General features: G+C 41.0%; 1 protein-coding gene across 2 annotated transcripts in view; it reads left to right on the top strand.

The window, feature by feature from the left end:
- Positions 1–12,087: 12,087 nt before the first annotated feature.
- Positions 12,088–13,970, top strand: part of cxxc4 (CXXC finger 4) — a 30,980-nt gene continuing 29,097 nt past the window's right edge. The window contains exon 1 of one of the 2 annotated variants that reach the window (XM_010740938.3): positions 12,088–12,734. The gene's annotated coding sequence lies outside the window, so the exon portion shown is untranslated. Of the gene's footprint in view, positions 12,735–13,694; positions 13,774–13,970 lie in introns of those variants that run through there. The other variant, XM_027283492.1, reaches the window with a different exon arrangement.

Here is a 13,970-nt window from a genome sequence, read left to right as displayed (position 1 = left end):
TTTAGTGTCATCTAACAGTGTCATTGCTGAATTTAACCCCCTCACTTCACCCTCTTTTTCCTAGCATGAAGGAGAAACTGCCCTATCTGGAGCCAGTGTTTGGTTTGTCCATCCTAGGCTACTGTAGAAACACGACAGACCCCATGGGAGACATCCCACTGTGTCTTTAGATATAAAAGTTTTATTCTAAGCAAACAAAAACACAATGATCCTTATATATACAAAAGAAAACATGATATAATAAAACATTATAACAACATAAAACATTATACATATTATGTTCAACACTTTATTTGGATAGAATTTGTAACATTTTAACTGTGGCAGTTCATGAACACACTCTAACCAAAACCTAACCAAACCTTAACGATAGTGGTGTAATAATCAATAAGCTGTTAACATGCTACAAATACTCTATAAACTCTCTGTTGGCCGACTATCCAAATGAAGTGTTACCCTCTAATACACTGGACCTTTAAATCATCATATAATCATCACATAATGATCAATAAAACATTGCATGGACTTCATCTTTAGTCTCCCTTACATCCTGTAACAAACAACTATTTTCCCACAGGGAGACTATTACACCTGTCTGTTTGTATAGCTAATGGTTATATCCTCAATGTGTCTGTGAGATATTTGTCTTATGCTACAGGAAAAACAAGCCAGAGAGTAGTTTAGTTAGGCCCCCGTCACAGTGTGTCCCCTCCACTTCATTTTGACAACAAAAAAAACAACAACTTGGCAGCAGTGGGCCTTCAGCTCATTTTTAACAGAGGGCTTCACCATAATGATATTTTTATTCCGGGAGACATGGCCTAAATGATTTCATGTGCTAATGCAATGGGTTTGGCCATCCCCAAGGCAACAGAACTAGTCTCATTAGGGTTTCCAGTCATGAAAGTAGTGAAAAAGGAAAAGCACTGAATGGGGTCGTTAAATACATCATCAAAGAGGTGTGTCTCTGCTCTCTCGTTATAAGTTAAGATAACGTAAAAAGCTCCTCGGTTATGGGGGGGAAGGGAGAGGCGGCGGCGGTGGCGGTATATGCAGAGAAAAGTCAATTAGTGTTTGCTTGCCTTTCTGTTTTTGTATTTAATTATTGAGTCATTATACATTTTCCACGTCTGAGGAGAGAATGTAATTCAGCAGCAGATAAAGTTGCGTAGATCGGACGCGTTCATATTTTTATTTTTTTTGCCAATCTGTTGCACTTTACTCACATCCTCTCTGATATGAACCCAATGAAAGAAAGCCCGGATAAATAATGGCTTTTTTTTTACCTAGATTCACCTATTCATTGTAATTCATGAATATATTTATTTGTCACAGCCACCACATCTCACACTCACATGGGACTAATGATTTGGCATATGTTTTTTTTTTTATTATTATTACTATAAATGCATATATGCTCTGATTCATCCTAACCACAGAGGAGACCATAAATATTTTAATTGTCTTAACTCCCTTAACATCTGCTGTTGAATTTAACTGCTGCAGGATAATGGCTGTAAAAAGAATTATAGACGTGAGCCACTTTTGTCTATGGCTGTGATATACATTACCTACATACATTGAATATCCACTAGAGGGCAATGTGTCCAATGCATTCAATCTGATGTCACAGGTTTCATAAGGGCGACAAACCACACAAAGAGAAATGACAAAGAGTCAGTTATTACACTGTGCGCAGATTAGAAGAGTGAAGCACCCGAAAATGTGATCATTACCTTGATGTGAAGCTTTTTTTTTTTGGGGGGGGGGGGGGTTATTCTCCTTCGATTATGAGGTGTCACATTATCTTTCTGCCATTGCTCTTACCACTGGATTAGTGAATCTTCCTGGTAGTGTTTTTTTTTCTCTGTGTGTGTGTCCACCTTGCAATGTTATATTTTGAATTAAATCCAGTAATGATCAATCTTGCAATGATGTATTAGTAAGAAAAATGTGAAATATTTGTTGTGATATTAGGCATATGTAAGGAAATAATTCTTATAGTGATGTAAAATGCCATTAATCAGTACATTTAATTTTATTTTTTGGGTTTCCAACAAAGAGGAAGCAGCCTTCCTCCCCTCCCAGTATCCTTTCCTATTCCTCTCTCTCTCTCCGTCCCCTTCATTCCCCCTCCTGCTATCTGTTCCCCCCTCCTATGGGATCATGGGAATTGTGCAAGTAGCGTGGCGTTCCACGCTCTGCCCGCGGCGCTCCAGGAGGAGGCGTGCAGTAATGACCTGCTCCTCAGCTCGCTCGCCATCATCGCCCTCACAATTAATTCCCGCCTCGCGTTCCTCTGTGGTGGTGGGAGGGGGGTGAGAGTGTGGGCTCCCTCATTAGAGCTCCTTGTAATGTGTCTGGCAGCAGTTCCCATCCTGCCACTTCTGCCCTTCCACTGCTGCTACCATGTTTGTTTTATAGATGCCTCCCTCTATGCTTTCCTGCCTCACAGAATGACTGACACTGAGTGTAAAAGTGTGCCTGGTCTGTGTTTTTTATCCATCAGGGCTCCAGGAAACACATGAATACACCTTTCACATGCGTGACATGGAAGAGAATATTTTGAGCAGGTTATTCCAGGTCCATCCAGGTAGCGCGGGAGCCTTTTCACAACAAACACAATTCATGAAAATGGCCAATGCACTGTCACATTATAATGACTTCAGAAACAGGTGATGACATTTTGAACGGCTGGTGACACCAAACTCAGGGTAAGCGCTGAACTTTTAAACCAAGTGCAGCACAGTCTGACCTGAATTTCAACTCAGTTTCGTCTTTTTCTGGTCTGCTTCACACGGATGGTCAGCCTGCATATTTTCCAGGTTTTAAGTGGGAAAGGGTAGCAACATAATGGCATAAAGAAGCATACTTTGGAAATCTGTATTGTGTGTGATGTAAAGGGTTTTTGCTATTGATACGCAAGCGCCCTTTTTGATGTGTAGATGGTAGAAATCTTACGAATAACATATTGAACGTTTTAGTCCCTGAAAAAAAGCACGATGATGAAGAAAACAAATTCTTGACAGCAGCTGCACTTGATATTTTTGATAATGACAGTGTATGAAATGTCAGTGTGAGAATGTCTGACAATGTGAAAGGGGGTCGCTCACAGTGACGAATCTACAGAGAAACATCACCTGAATCTGCAGCTTCCCTCAACTCTACAGAGAGTTTTGCAGCAACTTTGCTATTCTGATTCACTTTGACACAACAGGCAACTACTTTCTGTGGAAAAATCTCTACTGTACAGTACCTGCTCAGTGTCAAACAGAAGATAGAGACATTTAGCATCTAGCTGGTGAACATATTGGAGCATTTAACAATTTTTTTAGTTTTTGAGTTGGCGGAGACCAAAAATAGAGCTATAAGAGAGTGAATATTAGATTTTGTCAGGTGGCCAGAAAAACAACTTGAAGGGTTAGGGTTAGTTCATTGTTATTCCAGGTTTAAATGTCATCAGCTACCATTAGATCCTGAACACAATATAAGCAAAAAACAATTTTAGTTCCCAAGATTAATTATCATCCTGTAAACATGACCTGTTTTTGTTTACAACACAAAATGTTGGAGTAATGAAATGCAAGGTAAAAACAAGCTGACAATGTCCTGACCAAGGCCACGTGTGTATAGATATATATATATATATATTTATTTATTTATTTTACTGCAGTTTGAAGCCGATTGGGTGCCACACTGCAAACAAACACAATACAAGGAGCGAAAACAGTGCAGTATACTGTACATACACAGAACAAAACAAAGTACAGTAGCAGGCTGGTATTCTTTTGGGACCACTGAACATATAGCAGCTAGGAGGGGGGGAAAAAATCGATGCTGCTGCATGCTGGGGAAGCTACCAACAGACTGAGACCAATGTTTCAGTTCTTCACATTTTTGTAGAACACGCAGTTTAAATTTTGAATGTGTTTAACGAAGAGCTGACATATCAAAATGTACTAAATGTCCCAAAAGTCACGAAATCCTGCCAAATTTGGACAGTTTAGGAGTGAAAACAGGTCAGTTTAATACTTTAGATGAGTTGAATAAGTTTGGGGAGATCTGTCCTCACTTATCCCGGATCTTGCATCACTCAGAAAGTACATGCAGCACCGTGTTACCCGGCAGAAACCACTTAAAAAATACTTCCTGTCACAATAAAGCTCATCGTGAGAATACATAGATAGGCAGCTATTTATACACAGACCTCTTTTTAGATAACACAATCAAAGACACTGACTTCTGCACAGCGTGTCACGAACACTTTCCTGAGTCGTGCTTCGTGCTACTTCAGTGTGGAGCTCATTCACTGTCATAGTAATTCGAGACTGTTTTGCTCTATTACATTGATTTTTTTGCACTGCTATTGTGCAGGAGACAGATTCAGCATCTGCCATTGTGAACTTTGTCAAAGCCAAGGCTGCAGCTTAGAGGTTGAGTCAACATGCAGATAAATAGAGGCGAGTTCTGTTTGACAGTTCTGTGAAAGAAGCATAAAAAGTTGTATTCCTTTCACCTAATATTGATATTATGATCACCGTGATAAGTGGGTTTGATAGTGTCAGTGTGTGAGAGTGTGCCTGCCTGTTTCTCTAAAACATTAATGGTTGTGCAGCACATCCAACTTCCACCGTAAGATCTTGTGCATCAAAGCAGTATCGTACAACCAGGCAGTGTAGAATTGGACTTGAGTTCGAGGACCACGTGTTGGCAAATGCTGAAAATACACACTGAGCGGATGGTCGGATTGAACTAGAATGCACAACAGGACTAGACAGAAGTGTCTATGACTTCAATTTCACAAAGAAACCCCCCAAAAAACAAGCACTGCATTCTTGTGAGGTCTACCTGAAAGCCTCAGCGTTCCTTCTGAACTTTAAACGCTCATTGCTATTCACCACAGACAACAAGTAGAAAGTAAAACACTAAGTAAAAGGTTCTGCACTCCAGCGGCAGGCGACAAAACTCGATATTTACCACAAAGACGTTTACACATGCCATTGAAACGTGATCTTTTTGTGGATATCATGCCGGACAAGGGGAGGGAATTAATCTTGACGCAAGGTGTGAATGAACACAGAGCAGATGCAGTGCAATCTTAGCCAGCGTAAACATACTCAGAAAAGAAAACCTGCCCAACAAGTTCAGAAGGTCACTCAACCCAGCCTCGTCCTGCCATGTCAAGCAAGCCAGGAAAAAACTTGGATGTGTTCAAGAAATGCATCTATTGGGAAAGGAGTACAGTTCAGGAAAAGAAAAGTAGAGCAGCAACTCTTTCGTTGACCTACATGGGGCATGTTTGTTGTTAAGTCTCCACCTGCTCCATTTGCATGTCAGGTTCTGATATGTTCTGATTATGTGGGCTGCATCGAGATAAAGCGTACTGATACCCGGTGTAAGTGCAAAACCTTGTGATTAGATGCCATTATCTAGATAACCTCTCCAGATACTGATCACATGTAAATACCAGGTGTAAATGTGAATTAATCTGAATTTTTAGATGGTGCATATTGATATTGAATTCAAATCAGAATAAACAAGAAGATTCCGACAGCTGCTGTTGTATAAAAAGTAAAATCACAGCTGCAGCTTCCCGTAGCGGGTCAGCAGAGATAGGATGGCGTCATGTCCGCGTGTAAACATCACAAGCTTGACGAGTCTGAGTGCAAGCACAATGTGGTGTGAACCGCTTAAAACTGAGTCACATCCTGAATGTGACTCATCGACTTAACCGAGTGCCTCCGAGATGTTTGTGTTTGCCAAAGCTGTTTGCCCACCCGCACTGACAGATAAGCATGGCAACAGTGTTTGCACATATTAGCACAAAAACAAAAAAGTGTCCCAATATCTAGTTCATAAAGAGAGACGCACTTGAATCTTTAGGTCTGTTTGAAGTTTGAAATTAACAGTGTGACGTATACAATCATATGTCTAGATTTAGCCACATGATTAAAAACATGAGAATTTTGAGAATTAATAAAAGGCATCACGGACCAGAAATGTCATCTTTGTGTTGTGTTCAGTGACGCTAACTTGTTGTGGTGAGAGTTGGATTACAGCTGCCACAACAAGAGAACGCTGTTTGACATTCATCTCCATGGTTTTAACGTTTTATAGACTCCTAACTCGTCCACAACAACACAGTCCTGTTTATTGTCTCTGGTCAGTTTAATACCTTCTGACATCGCAGAAGGATCATTATTGTCTGTGTGTTTACATTCATGTGGCAGGACAGCACTGTGACAGCTTAGAGCAAATATTGATCGTGGGCCGTACAGTCGCTTTTAATTCCGGCTGATGACCTTTGTCACCTGCAACGCTACTGTTTTTATATCCTGTCTGTGAGGCAACAAAAGCACAGACGTGCACCTGAACTAACTAAACATCTGGTGCTCATATTTCTACTTAATCGTGGTATCATATAAAATGATTATTTTACAAACCCAGATGATTATTTACAGGACAGCGCACGTGTAGTAAGAGGACGTTAAAGTTGTATGTATGGATCTGCACACACATACTTGGAGCTCTACCACTGTATGCCTTTAGGGATCAGGTGTCAGCAGTGACCATCGTAGATATCAGACAAAATACACAATAGCATGCTCTAAAAGTATTCTGAGTGCATGTTCAGCAACGTAAATGAAGAGTTTTCCTAAACTCACGTGCGTTTACACAATTACTATATGCAAGTACAGTTTTGAGGCACCATTTTCTACTACTCTGTACTTCTACTCCACTACATTTCACGGGGAAATATTGTATTTTTTGACTTTAGCTATTGTTACTTTGCAGATTTGATGCATTGTCAGAGATTAAACTACTAAACATCATATCGGGAAGATAAAGGAAGCTCTATGTCATCCAGCTATCACGGTAAAATGCTACTTATGCCACTTTAATGTCATACAATTTTGGTCCATAATTATGAGCAGCCGAGTTGGGAAAAAAAAAACTTTCATATCAGGTTGTAACTCTGAGTAGAAGTCAGAAACACTGGGAACTACACTAAGTGTTAACAAACCAGTGGACAGTTATACATGAATAAAATGTAAATATAATTGATTCAGCTGGTTTTAAAATGCCTCTGTACTTTGTGCCTGGTTTCACCTGTTAACAGTAACAGCAAAGCTATAGTAGCTAAGTTTATTAATGTAACTCCAAGATCTGTAGTGGGTGGGTAACACTCCAAAGTCAGAATAACAAGAGTCTGGCATGATATACATTAGTAATAATAATTCAATACTATCATATGTAATAATATAACACCCACAGGAGTCATTTTAAATGCATACTTTTGAAGAAAAAAAACTACATTTTGCTAGTAATACTTTTTAAATTCTGATTTACTCAAGTAAGATTTTGGATGCAGGCCTTTTACTTGTAATAGAGTATTTGACAATGTGGTAAAACTGAATGCTTCTTCCACCTTTGCTGCACTCTGTATTATCAATAAGCTAACCACATTCAGAAAAAATGTATAATTGAATTTGATCTATGTATTATTACCCAGGCTGCTCCAAGAGTTTTTCAGCGTGCTGGAGATTCCCATCCTGACACCTAAAAAAAAAAGCCCATTTATGTAATACTGTACGCTCGCACAGAATGATGGATTAATCAGAAGAGGGGAAGTAAATCTTACATCGGTTGGTGCACGATGTGCTGGAAGAAAAAAAACAGAAAGAAACCAGGAATAATACCAGAATCTCCAGTGTCATTCCTTCTATCTGAAGAAAGTTTTCAAAGCTCATCCACCTACAGAATATGACTGCGAACTTTCATTCATGTAGCCCTGATGCAGGCACAGTACTTTCTATCCATGTAACTCGAGGTTTTTCTGTGGAAGTGATTGTGTGTAGGTGCTGTCATCTGTACCAGATTGTGTGCCAGGAGTCGGCTTTCTTTCAGCAAAGCTACTAACTGGATAATTAAGGGTGCTCTATACACTCCAATTAGCAGGCGATGGCGAAGGGAGGAGGGATCGCTCGACTGTATCCAAGGAAAGCGGCGTAAAAACCGGGTGATACACATCAAATCACAGCAAAAGGCTAATGTGTGCGAGGTGAGGGCACCATGCATTATAGTGTGCAGGAGGAAATGAGGCAGGTTTCTAAATAAATACTGCCAAGGTTGCTGCTGCACTGTGGCGCATCACTGCCAAACCCATAATCTCACACTGTTTATTTTCCCAAGTTGCTCCCTCTCTGTCTCTCTTCACTCTCTTTCTGTCTGTGTCTTTCTCTTCAGGCTTTAAAGGCCTCGGAGGAATGCTGTTTACCACAACAGTGTGTGCGCGAGCCCGTCTGAAACACCTCCAGGAGACGCAGTCGTGCTCCTCCCTTTTCCTGGTCAGATTTTTTTTCTTTTTCTTTTTCCATAATTCCACCGAGAAACAACTGTGACTCGGTTTCCTTTGCTTGCATAGAAACATCTATACAACCTGCAAGTGTCCGGGGCCTCCTAATACTTTCCAACAGGAAAATATACAGTATGCTTGGAATAACAAGTGGAGATAGAGGAGAAGCCAGCTAATCCCACCTTGTGCGCTTACTATTTATGTATCTTCTGTCGTTCTTATTTGCTCAAATAACTGTTAATTTTGGGGTTTGCAGGACGAGAGAGGCAGTACTGCACGTACCAGCGTTCCTTGTATCTTCACTGTCTTTCTCCTGACAGATCTGAGCACAGTGCTCAGATCAAATTGAGACAGATGAATCAATGGATTCACACCATCGCCCCTCAAACACCCATGTCTTATGACTTCACTCCTTCGTGATTCTATTTCCATCGACTAAATGCAGGCTACGTTTAAATCTGGGGTCATGGTTATTAATTACTCCTCTGAGTTCAGTTGAAAGCCCAGAGAAATGGGAGGTGGGGAGGGTGTGTGTGTGTGTGTGTTGGAGGGGGGTGAGTAGACGCATAGGGAGCGATGCCGGAGCACGCAGACAGGAACAAAGGCCTGCCATGAGGGTTCATGCCTCCCACTGCTAGAGACTCACATACTGCCGTGGCTCTGCAGACAGAGGTTAGGACCACCTAGGCAGATTTCCCCCGGGGGCTATTATCGCCCGGAAGATAAAATGATTTTCAGACAGAGGAGCTTCCACACACACAGATGCACAGGGTCTGATACTGAAGAAAATAGAGCTTCAAGGATGGCTCCTTTTTTATTTATTATTTTTGTACTTTAACTATCAATCGGGTCTAAGAACAAAAGTTCTGATGCATCATTACTTTGGGCAAAAGTCGAGACAAATTTATTCATAAACTCCTGCCTGCAAAAAAAAAATATTTGTCAAATGAGCTTTTTGTGGTGTCAAAAGGACGTGCGCTTTTATTGTAGTAGCGAAAGGGGCACTACAAAATGATCAAAAGAAGACAGAGGAAAACATTCATATCAATTGGGCAAAACAGAGAATGAAAGATGATTTTTTTTTTCCTTCTGTTTCCAAAGGAAACAGTATATTTCCAGAGTTTAGGTAAAAAAACAACAACAAGATACTACGTTATTTTTATGCACACAAACACTCTGATTATCTGAAATAATGTCTACGGAAATGTTACATTGACATCACCGTGTTCATGGTTTGAAGAAAAAAAGAAACAAGATGCTTTCTCTTATTATCCCTCATTTTATGTATGTACCTGAAAACAGAAACACATCTTGCCAAACAGGAAATAGACTGAGCGAATATCTGAGTGTTTTAACTGGCCTCATCCGTTCCTGATGATTTGATGTATAGTCAGAATGTTTTACTCGCCTCTCCACCCCGTGATAGGTGTAATCACAGCTCGACGTGTTGACAGACACAACTGTTTATCCAAGTCTTTACCACTGCAAACATAAACCCAAACCCAGCTCACCATATACTTTAACACCTACTCCTGTCAACACGCTTACCACTGCACCACTGCTGCTGTGCGGCTTCAGAAAAATATCTGTTGCATCTCCCAGAAGTCTTCTTTTTGTACGTCACCGTGCCCGTAATGTTCGACGAGCCACTGAAAGAGTGATGACTTGACAGCTGTTGGATGAAGAAGAGGGAGTTTGAGGTCTTTGGAGGCAGGTCATCTGTGGGCGTGAACAGGTGTCTTGTCGCCGTGGCGGCGTGTCAACTCCCAACCCGCATCATTTGTTATGAGTTCAGCATCCTTGGAGTCAGTTTACACCTCTCACCATCACTGCGTAGACTTATTTGAAACTTCAGCATGTAGAATCTAAATAATCAGATGTCACCTGTGAACAAAGTCAGCTCTGAACCGATATTTCCAAATCACTGTAAACTGTTTAACATAGTTAAATCCTTGTTTCTTCTCTATTGCCAGCACTCAATAAATTCCTTAAAGTGTAGCCTTTAGCAGCCTATAGGCTTGTGTCACACAGCTCACCTGGAGGGGCTGGATGACTTAGAGATGTGTCAGTGTAGCTGTCAGTTTGTTTACTCACACCTAAACCTGTCTGAAAGTGGAAGCAATGCAGGGATTGTTTATTCCTCTGTGACATGATATCATTTTAAAGCGATATGTCACACGAAGCTGAAACAACTTATTGATTAGTCGGCTGACTGATAATTACTCTGCAACAGTTTTGATAATAGATTATGTCAGTTTTTAAAGAAAAATACCAAAAATTCACTTTTTCTATCTTCTGTTTGAACACCATCTTTGTCTTTTTATCATCTGAAGTTGATTATTGTTGTTGTTTTGTCCATTTGGTCCAAAAAGAAAAACACAATTTGACATCAGTCTAGACATCACTTTAAGCTTTGGCCGCTCATAATAGACATAATAGTTTCCCATTTTCTGTCTCGTTTCTGTTTCTGACGAATAATTGAGAAAATTATTGGCAAATTACTCAACACTAAATGTTACCTCCAGCCTGAATGACGTTATTAATGATTACTGAAAAGGATGCTGCTTTGTCTAATCACTCAAACTTTATGTTTATAAGATGCAAGGACAGGCTTTATTAATTGCTAATAAGTCAGTTTCTGATAATTATCTGTGGATTAGATACAGTCCATTTATAAGAAGGACTTTTTGGTTGTGCAAAATCTTTTTGACTGGACAGACGATCAGTCACCATCTACAGACGAGCTGATCCATAAACACTTCAAACTACAGACTTGATGCATTAAAACATTTTATGAATGACTTATTTTATCGTGTTTAAACTTGATTTCTTGTCAGAAAATGAGCATTAATGAAAAGATTTCCAACTTTAACAACAGATTTACCGCAGACAGTGAAAGTTTTCACAACTTGGCAGCACAAAATTGGTTCTTACGGCTTAAAGCTGATATATAAAGCATGACTGAATGATTTATGAACCATTAATAAAGTTAAAAAAAGAAAAGTATAAAGTCTGGCGATGTCTTAGTGTGAAGTGTTATTAAAAGGTTATCCCAGTGTAATGAGTTCATAATGACCTGATCATACCATCTTTCTATCCTCCTGTCGTTTGATTATATAATTTGTTGCAGTAAAAGTTATATACACAGTCATTTCTTTAAGATCTCTCTAAAAAGTCACAGAGCTGCTGAAACGTGTTTTGTAAGGTGATTAATTAGTGATTAATTCCTGTCTTGGAGTCACTGAGGTGGTCTCATGTTAACTCGCAGATAAATGCTGATTGGGGAGGGGGGGATAATCCGGGATGCTGATTGGAGTCATTTGAACTCAACGCTTATATCCTTCAACGTGAATGAACGTACAGATGTGCCATGCGTGTCCGTGTTGTCAGCCTGTGGGAGCATGGGTGGCCAGCAGGCGGGATTTATAATGGTGATGAATCCCGGAGGTCTTTGTAATTATGGATGTCGCGATGGACGGAGAGAGAGAGACAGAGAGACAGAGAGAGAGAGAGGAAAACAACCCGGCGGAGGCATTTTATTTTAATCACAGCTCAGCTCCATTCAAATTAATTTGACAAGTTTTCCCAGTCCTCATTTAAAGGACGGGTCTGGTGAATGACAACCACCTTCCTCCTCTCTAAAAGCCTCGTCATGAAAAAAATGTATTTTTAAAATATATATATATTTAAAAGAGAGAAAGAGAGAGAGAGAGAGAGAGGGGCCACTATAAGGTTGCATGATATTTCCAGCAGATATACACCCCCCCTCCTCCTCCTCCTCGTAGGGCGCCCTGAGCCATCCATCCCTCCCACCTCCCGAGTGTTTCTATAGTAATTTCCAGCCAATGATCAGTAGGTGTCCACATCCCTGCTTCCTCACCTCAGCACCAATCAGCCACACACAGCGACAGGAGACACGGACTGAGCAGAGACCAGGCAGACACACACAATACAGCCCCCGGATCAAGAAGAAGAAGAAGAAGAAGAAAAAGAAGAAGAAGAAGAGGAAACACCTTAAACCCCCCCATCTGCGATTTTCCTTCCCCACCCTCCCCTCCTCCTCTGCCGACACCTTTTGGCTTATTTATGCACTTTCCGACCTTTTTTTCTAACGTGACAAGAAAGTCGATACAAAAAGAAAAGAAATGGTCCTTTTGTTTTGAGCGCTCTGAACACACACACACACACACACACACACACACACACACACACACACACACACACACACACACACGCACGCTCTCCTCCGGCAGCCTATGTCTGTGCGTCTTCTCGCATCTTTGCGTTATTCTCCCTCCGCGCACCGCTCCGCGGTAATGTGCCGTTACGCGGTCGCAGGCTGGTAGCATCTTGGGGAGCTCTTCTCAACAGGAACCTGGTAGGTGATGCTCACTCCTCTCTCCCCCCCTCTCTCCCACACTCTCTCTCCTTCACTACTCTCTCTCTCTCTCTCTCTCTTTCTTTCTGTCCATATTTTGCCGTCCACTTGCATGCGTTTTTCTTTTTGGTTTGTTTTTTTTGTCTTCGTGTCCCCCATTTGTGTCCGTGTTGGCTGCCAAGTGAGCCAAGGCGATGTCAGATTAAATTTTATAGGATTTTATTTGCACTATTGCACCGCTTCGTTTATCTATGCATGACCTTTGATCTGAATGTCTACCACACGCCACGCTCGGTGTAATTAATGGCATCGTGGCGCGGCAGCAGCGGCACAATGGTTCGTCATGATCGGACGTGGCTTTTTTACTTTTCTTTCCACCTTTCTCTCTCTCTCTCTGTCTGTTTTCTCTCCCTCCCTCTCTCCCTCTCTCTGTCTCTCTCCAGCTCCAAGTATTGAACATTTCTGTCTCTCTAAACTTTGTTTACAGGCTGAAAATCAATGTCCGTGACTTGATTGCCTTTGGGCTGCGTATTTCGCTCCAGGGGTGAATTGATTAAGTAATAATGACCCTGAGGAGGGCTGATCATTAAGCCAAGGAGGTTTTGTTTACTGGTGGCTGCGGGTTGTTTTGGATGCCACATCGACATTGAACCTCCAAGATCTGGATTGCATGGTGGACAGGACTCCTGGTTGCACATTAGAATTAAATATTAATAACAAAAAACATTTGTAAGAAAGTTCATTCAGACTTCATGTTTGAAATCTGTAGACGCTGAGACAATATTAATATATTGTCTGAATAATTCCAGGTTAAGGTTAGGACATGTTTAGAGAGGGGATGCACTCCTGTGTTCAGAGGACTTTAATAATGCCATCCAGTCCGAGCTCTCCACTTCCATGTGTGCATATTTATAATTTTTTTTTTTCATTTTTTTTTTTCGAGACAGCTGCTGGGTAGCACCATGGAAGTGATTTGAAATGCTTTAGTGTTCCAGCAATGGATCAGCTTTGGCAATTAAGAGAGAAAGCCCAGAAAAAGGTAATGGAAGTAGGGGGAGATGTGTCTAATGGGCTTTTATCTGTGGAAACCAAATCCAGACAGACTGGTAGAGAGAGAAAGAGAGAGAGGAAATGGAGCACCACACACACACACACACACACACACATACATGTACACCTATACACACACACACACACACACACACACACACACATATCCCATCCAGAGGCAGCTGA

The sequence above is a fragment of the Larimichthys crocea genome, chromosome X (genome assembly GCF_000972845.2).
Source record: "Larimichthys crocea isolate SSNF chromosome X, L_crocea_2.0, whole genome shotgun sequence".
NCBI lineage: Eukaryota > Metazoa > Chordata > Actinopteri > Sciaenidae > Larimichthys > Larimichthys crocea.
The sequence above is the reverse complement of the archived record's forward strand: the minus strand, read 5'-3'. Positions and strand labels throughout refer to the sequence as shown.